Raw genomic sequence first — 17,100 nt, forward strand, 5'->3', positions numbered from 1 at the left:
GTACATTAACAAATCTTCCTCTCCTCTTTAACAGAAAAGAGCTTTAGGATGTGATATTCCAGAAAAACAAAACAGTTCGGTTTTAGCTTAGCTGAAAATAGTAGTTTTAACTTCTGATTTTTATTCTAGTTTTTGTAGTTACAATTTTCCAGATGGATTTTCTTTGTACTTATTGTTCATTATTTCTGAATGCTGTGATGAATAATAAGAGCTATACTTGCTTGTGCAACAAAGAGTAATACACAGCAGAGTAAATGTAATCTTTAGACATACTCGTTTCAGACTTCTATGAACCCTTCAAAATCAGTTAAGCATAGAGTAACATGGTCAAACAGCATCAAAGATATGAACATATGAAATTCGGAGGTAAAAACGTACTCACACACTCATCTTCAGATGGGACATATATAGTCTCATTTAGAATCTCAAGCAATCTCATAGTGGAGATGATGTAAAAGATGAGGTCATATCCACTTCAAGGTGACCTTACTGAGAGGTTAAATGTCATCCTTCACATGATCTTGTAATTTAACCAGTGCTCTGTCACTTTTTCTGAGCTATTTTTACTTGCACAATCCTAGCACTCTGGTTTTCATATGCCATGCCACAAGTTTGACCTTCTGGCTGCTTACAGTTTTTTTAGGTTTCTAGAAAAGAATTAGCTCTTTCCTTTGCAAGATGTGGAATGTGGTACAGCTGAACAGGATCACAGAACCTTATCTCCATTGTTAGTGACAAAATAAACTGTCATTACTAGCTTCAGAGAAAATAAGCTCTTCTGTAAGCACAGCAGACCCCTAGTCTACCAATTTACAAATATAAAACAATGCTTTAAGAAGGAAAAGTGCCAGAAAAGCAATTGAATTATCCTGTTGTTGAGGAAAGAAAAATCCTTACATAGCAGACACAGGCTGAAGACTGGTGATGGACCAGCAGCGCCATTCACACAAGCCCCTTTTTGATTGTTCCTGAAGTTCAAGATTTCAGAAGCAAACACCTGATCAGCATGCAGGTGTATGTGGTGTATGGGACACTGGCAGCCACGGGCAATCACACGTTGCCTACAGCTATCAGAAGTGAGCACCCAGCCCCATGCTTTCTGCTCTGTGGTATGCACTGCTGGGTGAAGTAGTTGATCTTAGTGTTACTGCAATTCTGTCAGAAAGCACAACATGCTAATTACATACAGACTTAATGCACGTAGTTAATAAGACACTGAACAATGTCTGACAATTTGCACAGATAACGGCAAGTTCAGGCTGAGTAAGCAGTTGAACTACTGCTTCTAATGTGATGGTGTATAAAGAGTCCAAGCGGGGATTAAATCCTCCTTCAGCTAGGTAATGTACAAATAACAGAAAGAGAAACCCCCTCCCGAGTTCACCACCTTGAGCAGTCCACTGCCAACAGCAGTACCGTTTAGAGCTGAGACTTGGCCATGTTTTCTGGGTTAATAAGCAGGGAAGCAGTATTTGGTATTAGCTGAATTCTGCAGGAAATCTGCAAGCTGGTGCTTAAGAGAAAAGTACTGGCAAGCAAACGTAAAGGAATTTCTTATAATTTAGCATCCAGCCATCACTTAAAAGGAACAAAAAATCAGATTTGGTTATGGTATGGCCAACTGCTAGTCCAGGAAGAACAGGTACTGCAAAAAAGAGCATGGAGTGGCACAAAGCCTGGGATTTAGAGTAATTTAAAAAAAGATTGGAGACAGGGGGGTTATTTCAGAACAAATATAGTACAACTAATTTTTTCTTCTGTTCAACTCTTAGATATTACTGCAGAAAGGTGTGACAAGAGAAGGAAAAATGCAAAAGTCTTTTTCAGGAAACACCTGCCTGTGCAGCAGGCGAGGAAGGAAGCAGCCCAGGAGCACCCAGCCCTGAGAGCATGGAGAGGGGCTTGCTCCTTGCTCACTCCTTGCTCGCTCCTTGCTCAGCTCTAGCTCACTCCTCACCCCACTGACTCCCCAGGCACCACAGGTCTGCATCTTCTGCTCCGATCATGCTCCCAGGCTGCCGTGTCCCTCTGCCTGGACTAAGGCTGCTTGGGGCAGCTCCCAGAGAAAAGTCACTGCAAGTATAGCCAGTAAAACTCCATCCGTGTTGCAAGTGATGTCACATCTTGAGTGAAAAGCACCAGTGGTGGAATAAAGCTGGAGAATGAGACTTGAACTAAATGGTAATGCATTTGCTCCATTTTCCTATCAGCCTGCTACTTCTGTCCAGATCTTGTGCTCCATCTACTTTTCTCTTTCTCATTTTGAAGAGGCAACTAGGCAGATCCCAAGGTCAGTACCGTTGACCCCCAAATTAGCTTTTCCTCTGGACCTGTGCAACTTACATTGCCTGGATCTCCATCACTCTCACCACAGACTGCTAGGGCTGTCCTAGTCATTGAACACCCAGCTCCAGATGGAGGCAGAGACAATTAGTCTTAGCATTGTCCTAGCTTTACTGCAATCAAGTCACAAAGCAGATTGCAGTATAGGAGAGCTGGTGTGCTGGCATTTAGGTTAAATCAGAAGGACGTGAGGGATCTCTCTCAATCCCAGTAAAAAATATACTTAATTCCCTATGAAATCAAGGCATTCGAGGTACATCTTTATCACAAACAGTAGATTTGCTCATTCCTTCAGTCCTATGTCAAATTCACGGTTTCAGCTCTCAGCATTTAATATTTTTAGATAATATTTTATGGGATATAAGCACACAAACACAATCAGAAAGAGCGTTATCCTCTAGCATCACAAACCCCTTCAGCTAACATAAAACCACAGAGGTCCATCAAGTAGAGGATCTGCCTTGTAGCTTAGATATTCAGGCTGAGTCTGCAGGGAGATGATGTGGGGATGATTATGTTACAGAAGTACCGTGTGAAAGGCATAAAACGTCACAAGTAGTCTGGAGACTGATTTTTACACTTATCAGCTTAATGACAAGCAAAGGCCATTAGATGCACTCTAAAAATTCCTCCCTGCTATTTGCAGGTCCCCGCAGCATGCTGCAGACACGCGCCAAAGACGTGCCACGTCGTGAAATCCTGCCGTTCTCAGAAGGTGGAATCAATTAGCATGTAAGATGTGTACTTAGGGAGAAAAAGCCTCGCTGCAAACACCCGACAAGAGAGGTATCAGCTGGGCTGTTTGCTCACATGGAGCCTGTTAGTTACACAAACACCGGGAAAGAAGATAGTATTACAGGTGAAATCCTGCAGTTCTCCTAATGAAAGTGAATTTATTTCCCTTCCTGTTTTTCCTACTTACCCCTACTATTTGACCGCTGTTAGACTGTGGCATGTACACTGGTTGAATGCCAGATTTGTCCCTCCCATTCAGCATTTTCCATCTGTCTCACTAATTTTACCTCAAAGAAATTGCGAAAGAAATATTTAGGCTTTTCTGGGGAGCAACACCCAAGGAAGCTGTCTTTGATGCAGGTGAGGGCTGTTCCAAGGAACAGCTTGGGAAAAGAAATCCTGGGGAATCAGGTGAGAAATGGCAATTTGGAAAAGAAAATCATGCTTTTTCAACTTGCATTTTCCAGTGATCTTTGACCTTCCCATTTACATTTTTCTTCTTGAGTTTAAGAAGGAAGCAGGGTTACCAATACTGAAAAAGTAAAGCCCCAAGAGTATTAACCTCTAGGGAGTGAAGACTTGCTTTATACAGAAAGAGCATAACCGGTAGAGTGAACATTCATTTTAATGCAAAGCTAAGGAATAAAATTATCTTCTTCACCAGAGGATCTTGCGATGAACAAATACTGATTCCCACTGTCTGATCTGGTGACACCCCTAAGCACTACTCCATGCATGAGTAGCAAGACACAAAGTCAATGTTAAATTCTTTTTCTTATTCAGAAGGATGGAGTCCACAGGCAAGGAGAGATGATGGTGGCCTAAATGGGGAACAGCATTTTGCACTTCTTCACACTGCTGTCTTACTTCCTAAACCTCAGGAGCTGACAGTCAATGTACTGGGTGCAATCTTTGCCCTGGCTCCCTGCTGTCAAGTGGCACAGGTGCTGAGTGGAGGTGCTGTGCGGCAAGAGCTGAAGCAGAGGTGGTTCAGTGAGGAAAGGCTCTTCTGAGACCTTGGCAATACATCCTAGATCAAATATTCAGATCGTGGCTACTTTTCCAAAGTTTTATACATTTTAAAAATTGCGTAGGTTTTTTCAGGACTAATACACATCTTAAATTTAATTAAGTTGAGTGATAGTTTTCCAATCAAAACCCACCATTTTTAAGATTGGAAAGCAGAATATTCTTATGTCTTAGCTTTGAAAACAACTAAACTGTTTCTAGCCACGCCATTTTTTTTAAAGCACCCTGAAGTGGACAACCGTCACGAGCGATATCAATACAAAAAGCTGACATCTGCAACAAGAAATAGCAATTAACTTTAACAATAGTGGTACCAAGCAAATAAACCTGCATTGCTCTAACTTGTAAAAGGGCAAGTATGGTGGAGAATCCTGAAATGCTTCTCTTGCTGCAGAAATATGAAGACTAGTAGTATGCTTGTATGTTCTGTAAAATTATACAAAGCCTGCCATAATTTGAAAACTCCACTGGATTTTTTTCTCCGAGTTTTCAGCATAAGTGACATTGACCTTAATATCACTGCATTTAAGCTTCAATCTTTCAGGCAGCAAGGGGGAAGAGCAGAGCCGTCTTGAACAGAAACCAAGAATTGAAAATTTCAATGCAAAAGAGGTGTACATCAAAGAATACATTAAACAGGGAATTTATAACACAAGCTTTTTTTTATCCCTTCAGCTCTGTAACACACAGATATGCGGAGACTTGGGGAAAAACAAACTGAAGGTGGGGGGCATAAGACCCACTCTCCTTTATACAAGGTGAATGCACAAAATATTTACGCTCTTGAAGGAACGGGATGGGTTAGAAATAGAAACCCTTTCTTAAAATTGGAGTTACCTGCAAGGACTGGGATTGAGCTGCACAGTTACAGGGTCTGACTGAGCTGAAAATGGAGCAGGAAAACGCTGAGATTTTTTTGTTCTGTTTTGTTTTGTTTGGGGCAGTGGAGATGGGCTGCTTACGTCTAAATGGGTTTCTAAAGTAAGTGATAGAAAGGCAGGACCAACAAAACCACCACAAAACAGACAGTTTGGATCAGAAGAGGTATCACTAATTGTACATATTGTTTTTCCCTGAAATCAGGAACATGCCCTGTCCAAGTTGAAAACTCTTGCTGCTCCGCAGGGTACACACTCCAAAGAAGGAAATATCTGCAAGCAACCAAAATGCAAGTCTCTGCAGTAAATAAAATTTCAACTAGTTGCTCTAGTATAAACATATTTGCTTTTACTGACAGATCATAGGTTTTGAAAAGTTTGGAAGAAAGACTTCCCCTTCCTCCAGAGCTTTGAAGCTGTATTGTCCACTTGATGAAAATATGAAAATACAAGACGTGTTCTTCATATGACAATGCAGGAGGAAAAAAAGGGGAAATGAAAAAAATATTATCAACTCAGCACCATCATTTCAGAACATTTTGACATATTTTATTGTTTCCTCTTAACCGCCCCCTCCTTCTTATCTCATGTACAGGGCCATCTATAGTAATGTTTTAAATGAAAAGCTTTTTAGTGAGCCAACTGCACCTTTCTCTAGGGAGTTCCCACTGAAATTCCTGATAACACCAAACAATGGAACTTTTTTCAAACAGTTACAAAGTGTAATGAAAATGACATAAATTATCATTTAGAAATTTTATCCCTTTGAATATGTTTTTCCTTCATTATTCATAGCAATTTTTCTAGAAAAACAAGTTATGATAGACCTTTCTGCAGAGTAACTTAATTAAACCAAAATGTTAGTAGTAAAAGCGGGCTCCCTCAATTACTACCATTCTGTGTCTCTATTCTAAATTGCCTTTTACAAAATAAGCATAGATATATCTACACACACACAAATACATATATATATATATATATATAAAAAAATATACAAAGGGAGCTGAGTGGCTCAGGAGCCAAAGCTTTCCAAGTCTTCACAGCAAATAGTTAAAACTGTAGCAGAGAGGACACAGATAAAGTTGGTGCAGGCTTGACTTAGCTGTCTATAAATTGCATTTAGTACCTCTGGGCATGCTCTAGCATATACCACTAGTCTCCTCCAGGAAGGGGTAAGTCTTTTGAAGACCACTTGTCATAGCTGTCCACCCATTGGGACACCCTGGGTACCCCAGGGCATTTCAAACGGCACCTTATACCTGAGCATAGGAAACTCAATCAAGCCCTTAGCATCCACTTTAAGATCATTGTATTATGTGAACAAAGCCGTAAAGAAGGAATTTTTTTTTTAATCTGGAGCTTAATTTTTAAGACCTGAAAAATGTTAGACTTTATCATTATGAATACAGAAGATTACATTGACGTGGAAACTGATGCCAAAGTATGATGGTCATATTCCTTATATATGTAAGTGTGGATTTACGGATATTTGCAAATGTATGTCAGTAACAAACTGACCTCCAAAACATAAATCCTGAGCCCCATCCATGCAGGTACATCAATGTGTGGAACAAACTTGTGCTGTCTTCATTGAGGTAGATAGGAGATGGAGGGGTGTAGTTGCTCTAACTTGTTCCTAGCCTCCCCTCAAAGCCACGCCGTGTGTCAGAAATGTGACTGGAAGCCCAGAGGAGACAAAGGGGACACCTACCGAGAGCAAAAGACTTCGTGTGGCACCTCTTCAGCTGGTGGGAAAGATGGAGTCATGGCCATGTTTTAGCTTATTGCCTAATTTGGGTGCCAAGCTTACCTACATGGTGGTAAAACCACGTCTTCCAAATGTGGATAGTTACTTCAATGAAGTTGCACATATGAAGAAGGAAGGGGTAATCTAGTCCTCTGAAGTAAGCTCTTAAATTCACTATAAAGGCCATGGCAGAAGGAGAGTGCTTCTGACAACCCCCAAAGCAGATCCTGTCTGGTGAACCAGACCTCTCACCTGTATGGGGAAAGCACACCTGCCCAAAGGGTGACTACTAAGGCCAAATTTGATGTCCATCCCTCTGCCATAGTGCCCCTGAAAGGGGAAGCATGAGCTAAAGGAAGCCCCTGCCCAGAGGAAGAGGACCAGCCTTGAAGGGCTGCTGCGGGCTGCGCTCCCCTGGTTGCTCAGCAGGCAGCTGGGTGGCTGCACGTCCCAGTTGGATGCAGGTGAAGGGACTCCTTCAGAGTGCGGCAGACATAGACCCTATTTTTTGGGGGTTCTTTAGCAATTTCATTATTGAAGAAAGGGGGACAGGCCTAAAAATGTGGGTGTGCGTTGCTAACACTATGCTTATAATTTCTGGCTTTGGTAGAGAGATTAGCTGGTCCAAGAAAGTAGGATCAGTGCGGGATTTAGGCAGACCAAATCCTATCCCAGGTTTTATGCTATTGTGATTTCTTTAGTCTCCTGCCAGGCCAATACACAAGTCTGCAGGAATCCCTCTTCTTCCAGCTTCACACACGCTCACAAATGCCAAAATTAACAATTCAAGATTCCATTTAATTCCAGATGAGCATACCTGAATTGCTCCATCTTATGATAATATTTTGCATCTTATTCAGAAGAAATGATTGCATACTTAAATAACTAAGCAAAACATTTCAAAATCAATTTGTAGATCACATCTCTGTTCCTGAATCCAAGACTATGCGTGAGTCCTCTCCCCCTCTCCCAGTCAGTGTTATCTGGTGCAAGGGGAAGTTAAGGAACTGGGCTCCAACAGTGTCAGGCCGTGGAAGAAAGTGACTGCAGGTCACTCATGGGTGAGACGTGGGTACCACAGCACTGCCAGGCGTGGGACCCTTCCAGCCACCTCCAGCTGTGGACACCTATGGAAGTGCAGTTTGATAGCTGGAGTGGGCTGAGCACCACGCTCCTGGGCATGGGGGCTGGCAATCCCATTAAGTTGTAGGGCCCCTCACAATTTACAGACTGCAGTCCTGTGTGCTCAGCCGCAGCTGCACAGGAAGACTGCAGCGGAGAAGGTTATTGCACATGCAGAGCCTGTGCTCAAGGATAATTTCCTAATCATTGCACTCTCCTTTACTGTTTTTAGTGCTTATGCACCATGCAGATCTTCTATTTTTCAAAGGCAGGTGCAGCATAGTGGGGTCTCCCTAGGGGTAACACAGGATGGCTCCTGCCAAAGCTCAGACCTGACCTGCACCAGTTCTAAGTCGCTTCAGGTGGATCTGAGAGGAAGACTTGGCAGTAATTCAAAAGGTTGGAGTTCCCGGCTGTGGAGTCCACTGAGTCTGTAAAATCACCACATTTTGTTTAAACATCCCCCACCCACCCCAGCCTGCCCTCTCCAACCATTATAAAGGAGTAGCAAAGCCAAAACTGCAGAGTTTCTTAAAAATAATTTCCTTATATAGGGGACTATGAGAAATACTGGGCAAATCACCAAGAGATGAAGACCTAAATCCCCAAGAGCTTATATATATGCATTAAAAAGATTAGTCTGAATGTCAAAATAAATAAATATAAAGCTGATTTTACACTACAGGATTATGCTTGGGAGGGAAGATTTTCCTCCTGTCTTACACAATCAAACTTCAAAAGAAAACTCCCTGTGAAACGCTACTGGGTTTCTGCAGTCATGCGGATGACTCTGTTGGGCAGGACAAACCTTTTTTCTGTTCGAGGGAAAAGCTCCATTTGGAAAGTTTGGAAGCAATTTCTGTTCTCAGTTTGCAAAGTGCAAATCAGGACAGTTTGTAACAACACTGAGCTATTGAGATGCGGGGAACTATTTACATAAGTAAGGTAAGCAGGATTTGACCCAGCCCTGTGAGCCCTGCAGATAGCATTGTCCTGTCAATTTTCACTCCCTACCGCAATGAAGCCAGATAAATGGCTTCCTGCCATATGGCATCGACTTTTCACAAGAGATCATGTGGACCTTGCCACTGGCCCCTAGGTGCTTTGGAGGGAAGATCCCACTTTGCTTCACAAGGTAAATTCCAACATGTTTTCCAAATCTGCCACGTACTATGAGTTCTCTGCTGAAATGTATAAAGATGTCCTAGGTAAGGGTAGAGGGAGAAGGAAGACTCGTGTGTGCTAGCTGTGAGGTTCTGTATCTTCAGCCCTTGCCACTTGGCAGGATGGAGCTCTGCATGTGATCTGTGTGATTGCTTCTCATTATTGCCTCTTTTTGCTGGGTAAGGTTCTGTACGTAGTATTTTGAGTCACTTGTGATGACTTCAGGGAGAGCAGATACCAGCCCGAGTACTGAACAGCACCTTTCGTCGTAGGGCTTAGACCATCAAATGAACAAAGTTTAGCAGCAGAGTTTGGCTTGCTAGTCAGAGTAGATCCTCAGTATTTCACAGGCTGTGCTTTACCCATAGATGTTTCCTCTCATCCTCTACTGCCCCTCAGCTATAGACTAGCTAGCTGTGATGTGTTTCATGATCATGTTACACCAAAGAAGGTCAGAGAAAATAAACGGTATTAATTCAAACTTGACTCAAGAAAAGAGCAAATCTCTAAGGAAAGCACTCCTCCCCTTTTATTTATGAAATAAAACTCTAGAGCCTTACCCCTCAGGGAGGGATCACTTTATATTCTCACTGTATGTAAAATTTACCCTGCCAAGAAACAGCTGATAAACTCAAATCTCTCTTCACAGCATGAGCTTCTTAATGCCTCTGCCTCATTTGTTCATCAGCACTTTATGAGAAAATAAACAAAAACAATGTCTGTTTGCCCATTGTCATCAAGGGCATCTGAACACTTCCTGCTGGGAGAGGTGGTTGTACCACCCTTGGAGCAGAGGCGATCACATCTTTCTTCTGCCTCTGCATTTACAATGGCCAATCTACAAAGCTGGAATCCCAGGGAGCTTAATCAAAAGCCAGAAGACACCCCAGGGTATGTGTTATTGTCTAATAAGAGTAAGCAGTGCACACTGTTAGCACCAGCATCAGGCTAGCGTCAGCGTTTCTGCATCCTTGGGCATCCCTTGGAGGAATCCTGCTGCTCTTACGGGGCAGAAGTTGTTACAGATGTAAAAAGCAGGCTATCGCAATCATACAATGATTTTTAACAAGGTAAAAATTAAAAATAGATCCTCCATGTTCCCCTCAGATAACAGTTTTCTCTCTCACATCAGTTTGGAAAGAACATTTATGCTTTTTTCAGTTCAGCCTACCAGCTGCTACAGAAAATCAGTGCAACTTCCCCAAAATATCCCCTTCATGGAAGAGGAGGAGGATCACATTGATGTTTAAGTTAAAACCCACAGGCTTAATTGCAAGCACACGAGCCAACATTTTAAGGTATTTTTAAAGCGCAGCTCCGTGAGAGGCTCAATGCAGCTCCTACCATCCATCCCTCAAACTAGGCAGCAGTGTATGTGCAATTTCTATATGATTAGCACAGTGGATCTTTCTCCAAGAGCCTTCTTTTCTTCTTTCCTGCTTTATTGTGGTCTCTGGCATTCTTTTTGCCATCATTCCCCCTCAAATCTCTATTTTTTTCCTCTGCACTCAGTCCATTCTAACAGCATTTTTCTTTCTTGTTTTTAGCTTCTTAACGAGGTATATGTGGATTATTTGACCCCACTTCTGAGCCCACACGTGCACGTGTCTGAGAAGTGAGGGGCAGCGGGCAGGCACGTCATTTGGCCGTGCTTTGCTCCTCCGGTGTCTCTCTGAAGAGATGGAACTGGCTTGTCTGAAAGATGTCTAATAGCACTCATCTGCCTCCATCCCTCATGTGAGGGGCAGCATGGAAAAGGCACTGGGGAGGGAATTCACAACGCACAGGAGTTCTCCTCTGCCCAGAGGAAAAACAAGGACCCGCTTCCATCCCTGCTCACCGTACACTAAAAGTGAGAGAATGTACGCATGTGACTGTAAGTGCTATAATCAGGGAAAATACTCTGCTAAGTCTTATTCATACAATCCTTAGCCAACGGGAGACCTAAAGATCTCTGCGTCTTCCCTTTGCATCAATGCACTGGTTAACAAGGGGAAGAGGGGACGATGCCAAGTGTCCTGGGCAGACCTATAGCAATGTTTTCATTTGTAACAGCCGAGTGCGGCGATGTGCATTCAGTAAATGTGTTGTCCCATTATGCTGACACCGCAGTGCTCCTTCTCCTCCACAGCCACAGTGTGGGAAGATGATCTCCAGCCCATGCATTGCCCTACACCATCATTTCTATATACTGTATACATGTGCAACTAGCAAGCTAAGGTGTTACAGACTCTCAGAACCGGTGGGAAATCTGACGTGGAGAGCACTCTTCCCAGCAAAAGTACCTCCTGTAGAGAAGGTCTTTTTATTTGAAGTCAGTTCTAAAATGATTTTTTGAAGGATTTTGCAGTCTGCTTCAGTGGGGAACTGAAACCTCTAGGCAGGTTTCAGATCTCCCTCTTTTAAAGTGTTGATAGCCTGGCACCAAGTGTTTTTCACATGACAATTTTGCATTTTGACATTACAAAAAAAATCCTTGAACTTTAAAATTCCTCCTGCTATCACCTACTAGCAGTCAAATTTGCATAAATATACTTAGAGACACACATACGCACAAAGATACAGTTATAAAAAAAAAAAATAGAGCATTAAGAAAACTAACAAAAGGCAGGCACAGCTCAGCAATTCTCACTGACTTGGTTCCTTGTACTGCCAGAGACCATTTTAAAAGGCAAATTTTCATCAGATATTGGGGAGGGAGGGAAGGGAAGGAAATTCATGACAGATTGTGCTGTGAATTCCTAAGCCTGGAGTTTTGTTTGTGATTTATCATTCCTAAGCCTTATCAACCACTGATTGAGTCTTTCCTCTCTCAGCCCTTGAGGGTGGCAGTCTCTGGTCTCCTGCAGTTCCCTCCCGGACGACCAGCTTCTCTAAATGCTAATCAGATGATACGGACCTTTCTGTGATCTTGTGAAGGGCTCTATCAGCAGTTTGGTAGAAACACCGTCATGTAAAAATGATACTCCCTTGTCATCTCCGAGAGGTGTCTGCCAGGAAGCAGGGTGGAAACACAACATCAAATGGCTTGTATATTGTCAGCTCCTACAGTTCTCCCTGTGATGCATCAAAGTGTGGACGAATACTTACCTGACATGGCTTATTACAGAATTGGGGCTTTTGCAAAGAAAAGAGATGTTTTATAACTCATGAATTTGTTGGGTTTTGGGTTTTTTTTTGCTAAACTGAATTAAATTCAGCCAAAACCTACACTGTTTCCAGATAGGATAAACTTGGAGCCAAGGTCCTAGCAACTTTAGTTTTCTCATGGAAGATATTGTAAGCATCTACAGGCAACAGGCTAGCAATTTCCCAACACATAATCAAGCAAGGAAGCAGTGCTCCTACCAACACAGCTACGCAGCCAAACAGCTTTTCCTCAGTGCAAACTGCCAAGCTAAGGGCAGAGGAAGAATTTTGCTTCTCCTCTTGAGGGCAAAGCTCCTTGTGATAAGGATCTGGCTGGTAGAAGAGGTATAAGCGTGATCCTTCCATCACCAGCTGCTGTCCGAGCAGTCTTGGAACCGAGGGTGGCCAAAGGCTGCCTCAGGAGCTCTGCGTCTGCCCAGCACTTCAGCCGTGTTGCATCTGCCAGGGGCTGCCTCTGTGGTGCGTTATGGATAGACTTGTGCAGGCATCACCTGGGATGCAGGCTCTCCAAGGACTTCTTGCACAGAGCTTGTGGGGTACTTTCCAGGCTTTCCATCAAGCTTAGCGGGTTGCAGCTCCCAGTTGTGGGCAAGTGCTCTGACCGTATCAATGTAACCCTCATTGAACCAATATTGGAAAAAGAATACATAAAACAATCTAAATGCTGGGCACTGCCTGCCCTTCCTTTTCAGATGCCCATGCCCACTCTGCAGGGTGGCCAGCGTCAGCAAAGGAGTGGGTGTTCTCCTCTCCAGCCCCAGAGGAGGGTCTGGATTGTCCTCTGGGGGCAACTGGGTTCCTGAGATAGTCCAGTGAGAGAGGAAGACAACCTCTCAGGACTGAATCTCCCTCCAGAAACCTGCAGAGGCACCTGCATACAATTTGTCCAAGGGGCTACAAAGGAGATGCCTCTTCAGCTGTGCAACACTATTCTGCTGTCCAAATACAAAACCAATTCAAAATGTAATTGCTTTTTGCTATTACCATTACAGGTTGAAGCTAACTCAGCTTGTCTCATTGCATATGCCAAAAAGTTTCAACCTGGGATCCGTCAAAAATGATTTATTGATTTCAGTTTGTTCAGACTGCAAACAAAAACTATCCCACCCTACACACAAAAGCACTGTGACAGCTTTTGAGAAAAAACCCAATCACCTGTGTGTCAGTATGCCAGAAATACCCACCAACCAAGTTTGCTCAATTTAAGCTATCCAAGGATGGATCGTCTTCTGGAATGGCTAATAAAACGTGTATTATGGACATAGAGAGAGCCCCTAACACCAGGCCACAAGGAACCCATTCCTCAGCCCAGGTATGGATTATTTGACAATTTTGGGAGCAGGTCTGCTACCTGGCTCTCAGCACACACTGTCCACCTCGTGCAGATTCCCAGTTCATTTCTCCTCTTTCAGCTGTCTGCCCTCATCTCACCGGCAGATTGATGGTAGCTATAGTTCCCAGGCGAGAAAAAACCCTGGGGGCTTCAGGGGCAGTGCAGCAGCACCAAGATGCCCATGGTCACCATACATTATTGGACTGGGGTGGTTTTAAACTCACTGCAGGGCTGCTTTGATTTATTAGTGGCAAAGCAGTTTCGGATATTAATTACCACTGGCCCTGCAGGGCCAAGTTCAGTTCTCCAAGCTTTATCCAGAAGTGTAGGAGACTATGGAGATACAACCTGATATGTTTATCTTTGTGAAGCACGCTTTCTGCCTCAGTCGTGTGCCAGATGTAGCCACAGCTGCAGGAAGTTGTTTATCTGCCCTTGTGACCTTGCAGAAGTGTCGGGCGATGGTAAAACCATGTTTTTATTGAGCATCTCTTAAAATGCAAACTCTTTTCCATCAGTTAAAATGTATTTTAAATTCTATAAGGAAGCCAAGCGCTGATATTGCAGAGCTCTGTAATCCAGTTATATCCTTTACTGTGCGCTTGCAGTAAGAAGTTATTTTGGGAAGCTAGCTTGAAAATGTTCACATTGGTGAAAAAAGTGATTGTCTGAACACCTGTGGTAGCTACTGTTACTGGTACCCTTTCTAAATCTCGTAAGTCTGTGTATTTATTGCCCTTTACATCTCCACCTTTTATAGAAACTTAATCTATCACGTTAGATGTACTGTGACATGATTCTGGAGCATAAGAAAGATCCCAATGAGCCTTTGGATGGGTTTTCCAGGACTCCTGGGGCACATAGGTGCTCGGAGCCTCTGAGATTTCAGTAAGAGGTGGACACCAACTTCTCATAAGTCACTCTGAAAATTTTTGTCTTTACTGTTCTCCAAAGGAAAAAGGATACTCTGTGTCAGATAATTTTGTCAAAATGAATTTATAGCTGCAAATGACAGAGGAAGAGCATTTGTCAGCAGAGCTAGATACTAATATACATTGATTGATCCACACTATGGTGTAAATGATAGTCCTGAGCATGGGAGAAAAAGGATTGAGAAAAATACAAGTGGTATGTATCCATCAACCTTATCACTCAGGAGAAAAAATAACAGTGTCATTAGCTAAGTTTCCAAAATAGCCCAGTTTCCTGCTTGAAAGTCAATCCTTCAGAAACAGGTTAAGCCTTCATTTTGTTATGACATGCTGGTAAAGTCACAAGGGTGCCTTTGGTCTTTTTCTGTCAACATTAACGTGCTAAATGAAAATAATTGTTCCAATGGAAAATACTTGCTTGTCTCCTAATACGTTATAATTATCAATGTTTTTTTCAGTTGAACAGCAGTTCTATCGCAGAAGGATCTTGTTTACTAAAAAAAGCGCGTAAAAGAATTTGGTAATGCTTTCTTTTCATTTTTTCCTTCTACTTTTAATCACTTCATTTGAGCCAAATTGACATACAGATTTTAGTAATTGTTTATGTTTTGCATTTTTAGACTAAGCAATGCAATTAATAGTAATCTAGTCACTGGAATATTAATTCTTCCACATAACATTAAAATTTATACACATTTATTACGCCTGCTGGTGCTGTATCCAATTAGCTGCTTATGTCTTAGCTGGTAACTTCCAGACATTTGCAGTAGCTATGTTTAGACACATTTACTATGTGCTCATGACAAAATCGCAGAGCCATAGATGCTTTAAAGTTTGGAGTAGATCCCCATAAAGATGAGGCTGCCCTTGAAGGTTTGCACTGACTGGAAGTCAAATGTGAGAATTACATAATTCTCCACAGCAATCTCATTTGTTAGGGCTCAGAGACAATCTGTTTACATTTGGATACAGACCTGATTTTCTTTTAAGTTAGTGTTCTTGAAAGGCTTGGGAGTGAATATCTTATTTAGCCACAGGGAAATGACAGCTCGGGTAGAAGCAGCATAAACTCCCCACCTGTTCCTATTGAAGTGCCTTATTTCTTTTTCTGAGAGGTATCCTGATGGGGCTGAACGGGTAGGTCTGTCTTTATAGACATTTTGGCCTTGGAACATCTACTAGCCTTTGGGCAAGATGCTTGCTAAGAACAGCCATAGCGGCAGTACCATCCTGTGGCTACTTGTGGTTATGAGAATCAAGAATTCCTTTTACAGGGGACAGCAAGCAACCATTAAAGGTCAATAACTCACTTACCAGTGACTTTGAGGATAGACTAAACCTACAATTAAATTCCTCGTCCAAGATCTTCTAGTTCCCTAGTGGAAAGTAAACCCTTACTTATTTACCTGGGCAATTAGATGACTGAATTACATAGACTCAGAGCACACAATTTTTCAAAAATGTTACCTTGAGTCTGTATCTTATATGGATCTTTATTGCCTAAAATCCCCTTTTTCCAAGGCAAAAGAGCTCCACTCTAGACAAAGACGCCCCTAAAAGCAGACCTAGGATATAACCCAGTCATATGTAAACACAGTAGAAACCCACTGACTTCACAAAATTATCCTCATACATTTGTAGCAGTGTATTGATGTTGACATGCAAAATTTTCGAGGTTTCAATACAACTGTCAAACAATTAGGTGGACCAAATGAACACACTGTGTTATTCAAACTAAACTGTACACAGGTGTTAATGGGGTACTGGTTGATAACCATTTAAACATGAACTCCTATTGCAATAGGATGGCTTGTCCAGTTACTGGTCATGTAATATAAACTGAATAGGAAAGTTAGTTTTCTTCTTTATCTGGCATGGACAAAATTGCTGCCAGCACGTTGGGATTCATTCTGGTGCTTGCAATCAAAGAGCACCTCTGCTTGATTGAAAGATATTCAAAGAACAGCCGTAAAGGAAGTATGCGTTTAATGGACAGACACAAGTGGTGGTTCTCATCTAAATTAATAAATGACAACAGGGATGATTTGATCATAAGTGCATGCACTTGTGTTGAGTCTACAAGGCGGATTTTTAAACCTGTAGGAGACCAAGGAAGTACAAGCTCTTTGCCTGTGAGGATAACTAATCTCTGGAACAACTTACCAAAGGTTGTGGGAATTCCCCACCGCTGAATATTTGTAAGTCCAGAGTAAATGTCCTTCTTCTTCCTAATAGATGTTCTAGGTCAAACTTTCATGTAAGTCTTACATCTTTGCTGGGGAAGGAGGGGGCCTGTATGCTCACAGCAGCTTCAGAATCCATGGCACTGTTAAAACTGAAGTCAGAAAGACTAATTTGATTAGAATTATTTATGATACATTAAGGAAAATGTAAAAGCAGAAACAGAAATTACCTGTTTATTCACTTCTCAATCAAATATCATGGAAGGGTACACATTTTCACAAAACATTCCACCTGAAATTAATCCCAAACAGCGTTCCTAAATGTACCATTGGAAATCTGGCCAGCTCTAAGTTTCAAGGTATAGCTTGAGTGCTCTGTGCTTGCTGTTCCTTTTTCTGTACAAACCTCCAGTGAGACCAATGCAAACTGTGATGCTATGAGAAACTCAGGGCTGGACTCTGCAGGCAACTTTAACTCTAACTC

Source organism: Falco punctatus (assembly GCF_963210335.1).
Source record: "Falco punctatus genome assembly, chromosome: 1".
NCBI lineage: Eukaryota > Metazoa > Chordata > Aves > Falconiformes > Falconidae > Falco > Falco punctatus.